Source organism: Zootermopsis nevadensis, unplaced genomic scaffold (assembly GCF_977971745.1).
Source record: "Zootermopsis nevadensis isolate Lab colony 2312 unplaced genomic scaffold, Znev_1.0 Znev_ptg000012l, whole genome shotgun sequence".
NCBI lineage: Eukaryota > Metazoa > Arthropoda > Insecta > Blattodea > Termopsidae > Zootermopsis > Zootermopsis nevadensis.
Window position 1 is genome coordinate 15407784 of NW_028259144.1, and position 6000 is coordinate 15413783.

Genomic DNA, 6000 nt, shown 5'->3' on the forward strand with positions numbered 1-6000 from the left:
ATGACCCTGTCTGGTTGTCTCGCCTTACCAGGGGAGTAAACATGGCCGATAGCAAACAAGAACAGACTGCTGTGGTCTGAATTTGACACAAGACTATCTGCACAGTCTGGTAGCAGTTTTGTCACATCAGACTGCACAATTGGATTAAAATGCTCCCAAAATGTAGGAATAACCGTGACACAGAACAATTGGGCCATTCTGTCACATCCATGTCTGAAAGGAACATTTAATAAGTCAGTACGATAATTCTTAACAATAGGAGGGCGACTATTGATAAAATGACAAGCCTGCAGATTAGTTTGGTTCTGCTTACCAAATCATCCACAAGTGGCGCGTATGCATTGTCTGTTACTCAGGAAAAAAGCTTTGATCTTGGCATTGTGGAAGAATGTGGTGGGAGGAACATATGGACCTTGTAAAAAATACAAGAATTTGTTTAAGTCTGCATAATGTATCATTTTAACAATCACGTTTCAGCTGTTGGATTTCTAGCCACACACTTCCGCGAGGGTCCACACTGCCAAGGTCAAAGCATTTCACCTACGCAACGGACAGCAAGTAGTTCTGCGCCCAGCCGATAGATGACAGGCATCGGTGATTGGAATGTGTTGTAAACAGTGTCAGTGCACTTAACCAGTTCGTTCTGTTTTGCTAATTTAATAAGCTGAATTTCGGATACGTCTTTCTTTTTAACTTTGCCTTCCTATGCTTTAAAGACTTAAACTAGAGAATGTTTGTTTCCATGCAGTTTAGAATATTTTGGTTTCCCTGTCAAAAATTTGAGATGTAAGAATATTGGAATTGTGTACTCTTTGAAGTGCACAGAATTTATAAATTTTTAGTGCTTTATGGGAAACAGGATTAAAATTAAACTTTCGTTTAACTGTTGCTGTGAAGAGGGAGTCTGTCACCCACAGAGAAGAGCGTATTTTAAAAAAGTTTTGGAATGAAGTACCAGGAGGCTGGAGGGGCTACTCAAAGAGAAGTTCTATAACATGCACTCTCACCAAGGGCTCTATTATTAAGTTCCGATGAACTTATTCAGGAGGAAGGAATCGATAGAGTTTGTGGCACGCATTGCAACGATTACAAATTAATAAAAAATATTAGTCGTAAAATTTGAAGGGAAGAATCAACTTCTGAGGCCTGAGTTTAGATGGAGAATAACACTGGAATTTATGGCCAAGAAATGCGGATTTTGAATGTGCGCTGGATTCATGTGGCTCATGATTCGGGTTCCTTAAATGACGGTGAGTTTTTTGATTAGCTGAACTGCTGTTGGCTTGTCAGTACGGACTCTGCTAGCGTACACTGGACCAGGGGGCTAACATAAGGCTTGGTAAACCAGGGGGCCCAAAAGATTGGCGCTGTCCTCTTCTGCCATTTTCCTGAAGACGGAATCAGATTTCATCTTCCGAAAAGTTGTAGTTTTATAGTTTATAATTTAGACGATAGACGACGTCCAAAGGAACAGTTTTGCATGTTAGAACACGCATATTCAACAAAAATAATATAAGAGTAAGATTTGATGTTTTCACAGCGGTGAGTATGAAGATTCCTGTCTTCTGGGTTGTCACGCTGTGTAGTCTGGTCGATGTTAACCAACGTTTCAGAGGTCATACTGCCTCCGTCATCAGGGCGATGAGTATGAAGATTTCTGTCTTCTGGGTTGTTGCGCTGTGTAGTCTGGTAGATGTTTACCAACGTTTCAGAGGTCATACTGCCTCCGTCATCAGGGCGATGAAGATTTCTGTCTTCTGGGTTGTTGCGCTGTGTAGTCTGGTCGATGTTAACCAACGTTTCAGAGGTCATACTGCCTCCGTCATCAGGGCGATGAGTATGAAGATTTCTGTCTTCTGGGTTGTTGCGCTGTGTAGTCTGGTAGATGTTTAACAACGTTTCAGAGGTCATACTGCTTCCGTCATCAGGGCGATGAAGATTTCTGTCTTCTGGGTTGTTGCGCTGTGTAGTCTGGTCGATGTTAACCAACGTTTCAGAGGTCATACTGCCCCCATCATCAGGGCGATGAAGATTTCTGTCTTCTGGGTTGTTGCGCTGTGTAGTCTGGTCGATGTTTACCGACGTTTCAGAGGTCATACTGCCTCCGTCATCAGGGCGATGAGTATGAAGATTTATGTCTTCTGGGTTGTTGCGCTGTGTAGTCTGGTAGATGTTTAACAACGTTTCAGAGGTCATACTGCCTCCATCATCAGGGCGATGAAGATTTCTGTCTTCTGGGTTGTTGCGCTGTGTAGTCTGGTCGATGTTAACCAACGTTTCAGAGGTCATACTGCCCCCATCATCAGGGCGATGAAGATTTCTGTCTTCTGGGTTGTTGCGCTGTGTAGTCTGGTCGATGTTTAACAACGTTTCAGAGGTCATACTGCTTCCGTCATCAGGGCGATGAGTATGAAGATTTCTGTCTTCTGGGTTGTTGCGTTGTGTAGTCTGGTCGATGTTAACCAACGTTTCAGAGGTCATGCTGCCTCCATCATCAGGGCGATGAAGATTTCTGTCTTCTGGGTTGTTGCGTTGTGTAGTCTGGTCGATGTTAACCAACGTTTCAGAGGTCATACTGCCTCCATCATCAGGGCGATGAAGATTTTTGTCTTCTGGGTTGTCGCGCTGTGTAGTCTGGTCGATGTTAACCAACGTTTCAGAGGTCATACTGCCTCCATCATCAGGGCGATGAGTATGAAGATTTTTGTCTTCTGGGTTGTTGCGCTGTGTAGTCTGGTCGATGTTAACCAATGTTTCAGAGGTCATACTGCTTCCGTCATCAGGGCGATGAGTATGAAGATTTCTGTCTTCTGGGTTGTTGCGTTGTGTAGTCTGGTAGATGTTAACCAACGTTTCAGAGGTCATACTGCCTCCATCATCAGGGCGATGAAGATTTCTGTCTTCTGGTTTGTCGCGCTGTGTAGTCTGGTCGATGTTAACGAACGTTTCAGAGGTCATACTGCCTCCATCATCAGGGCGATGAAGATTTTTGTCTTCTGGGTTGTTGCGCTGTGTAGTCTGGTCGATGTTAACCAACGTTTCAGAGGTCATACTGCCTCCGTCATCAGGGCGATGAGTATGAAGATTTCTGTCTTCTGGGTTGTTGCGTTGTGTAGTCTGGTCGATGTTAACCAACGTTTCAGAGGTCATACTGCCTCCGTCATCAGGGCGATGAGTATGAAGATTTCTGTCTTCTGGGTTGTTGCGCTGTGTAGTCTGGTCGATGTTAACCAACGTTTCAGAGGTCATACTGCCTCCGTCATCAGGGCGATGAGTATGAAGATTTCTGTCTTCTGGGTTGTTGCGCTGTGTAGTCTGGTCGATGTTAACCAATGTTTCAGAGGTCATACTGCTTCCGTCATCAGGGCGATGAGTATGAAGATTTCTGTCTTCTGGGTTGTTGCGTTGTGTAGTCTGGTAGATGTTAACCAACGTTTCAGAGGTCATACTGCCTCCATCATCAGGGCGATGAAGATTTCTGTCTTCTGGGTTGTTGCGTTGTGTAGTCTGGTCGATGTTAACCAACGTTTCAGAGGTCATACTGCCTCCATCATCAGGGCGATGAAGATTTTTGTCTTCTGGGTTATCGCGCTGTGTAGTCTGGTCGATATTAACCAACGTTTCAGAGGTCATACTGCCTCCATCATCAGGGCGATGAGTATGAAGATTTCTGTCTTCTGGATTGTTGCACTGTGTAGTCTGGTCGATGTTAACCAACGTTTCAGAGGTCATACTGCCTCCGTCATCAGGGCGATGAGTATGAAGATTTCTGTCTTCTGGATTGTTGCGCTGTGTAGTCTGGTCGATGTTAACCAACGTTTCAGAGGTCATACTGCCTCCATCATCAGGGCGATGAGTATGTAGATTTCTGTCTTCTGGGTTGTTGCGTCGTGTAGTCTGGTAGATGTTTACCAACGTTTCAGAGGTCATACTGCCTCCGTCATCAGGGCGATGAGTATGAAGATTTCTGTCTTCTGGGTTGTTGCGCCGTGTTGTCTGGTCGATGTTTACCAACGTTTTAGAGGTCATACTGCCTCCATCATCAGGGCGATGATTATGAATATTTCTGTCTTCTGGGTTGTTGCGCTGTGTAGTCTGGTCGATGTTTACCAACGTTTCAGAGGTCATACTGCCTCCATCGTCAGGGCGATGAATCTACCAGACTACACAGAGCAACAACCCAGAAGACAGAAATCTTCAATTTCTAAACTAGTCGCCCAAATATGTTGGACACGCATCTTGTTCAAGAAGCTTTGAATTATGTGTTTGTTCCACAGCGTCTTTATCTCGAATTGAAATTAGCAGTAAATCATGGATCTGTGGGTTTATCGTGTCGAAATGACAGATCAAACAAGCATTAGAAGGTGTACCTACTCAATCAGAGTTTAGATAACTTGTCATTTTGACGAGAGGGAAGCCTTGTGGCAAGAAGCTACAATGATAAGAGATTCTTGCAACAACGACACACCTGCGGTCCGTTTGATTAAAGTACTTTCAGAAATAAAGAGAAGGGCGAAAAATAACACAGGGCGGAACAAACTAACACTCGAGTAAATGTATTACATTTATGAGTGAATATTAATCACGAATGAGAAAATAAATTATGTGAAATCAGTAAGTAGTATATTCGAATAAAAAGTAATATAATTAGAGAATGTTGTTCTATAAATGAACAAAAAATATTGATAAAAATGATTGGAACAATAAATTATAAACATATAAGGACAATGTACAAATTGAAAATGTTTAAATAATTATGTATCAATTAATGAAGAACATACGAATCGAAACCAATCAATAACAATATGTTCTTAAAAATAAACATGAATTTATAGAAATGGCAATGCACCAGACATTGCGTAAATGAAGAAATGCATATACAAATGGCCCTCGCTTACATATGCCACTATTGCATTGCGATCAGATTTGTCCTGTCTCCATTATCTGACATGTAAGCACACAGCACATCAACTGCTGCTTAGGCCTACAACACAAATCTTGAATTTCGTATAACAGAATTCCTTTGTACGCCATTTTCTTTCTTTACACAGGAAGCTACAATCTGAACATTGTACTCGTGTAGATACTTAGATACTCCTTCTCAAAGCTCTGATTCTCAATCGGCAGTTCGCGGACTAGTGTTGGTCCGCAGACATTAATTCTCGCATGTACATACACGTATCTGCAACAGAAGAACATTACATTGCTAGAACTAACTACTTTTTTCGTGTTTCCATAAAGTATGAAACAATTTACTTAATTCAGAGTTATTTAAACATATATCACTTATTACCTTGTCACCAGAACTTACAAAAGTTTTATAGGTCTAATAAAAAAATATTAATAAATACTTTGAAAGTGTGAAAAAGCTGAAATATTTCGGAACGGCAGTAACTAAAATAAAACTCCATTAGTGAAGAATTCAAAGAACAGATTAAAGTTGAATGCTAGTTCGATTAAAAGCCTAATGTTTTATTCGTGTCACCTATAAAATACAAAGGATGAGGACTAGTGTCTATGAAACACATATTTTTACCTGTTGCTTATTTGGATGTGAAACTGTCATTCGCATAAGGAAACAACAATTAAGATGATAAAATGAAGGAGGGTCTGATGCAGCACGTGTAAGGCAGATAATAGTTTATAGAAAAAGGTGATCGGAAACATGAAGAGAAGAGAAAATGAAGATTTACGTTCAGTGGAAGATAATACTAACATAAATTGTAAGGAACAGGGCGTGATAATGTGGACTGGATTCAACTGGCTTAAGGTATGGTCCAACTGGGGAATTCTCGTCAACTGGTAATAAAAATTCCTGTACTATAAACGGCTGGGAATTTCCTGGCCAGTAGAGCAGCTGTCGGCTCTCAAAAAGATTTGCTATGAAACACACACAAACAAATGTTGCTCATTTGCATAATTACCGTTCCATGAAAATGTGTCCAACTTACAGAGGTGTCCAAGATAGAGGGACAGGAAAACATCCTTTCAGATTGTGGT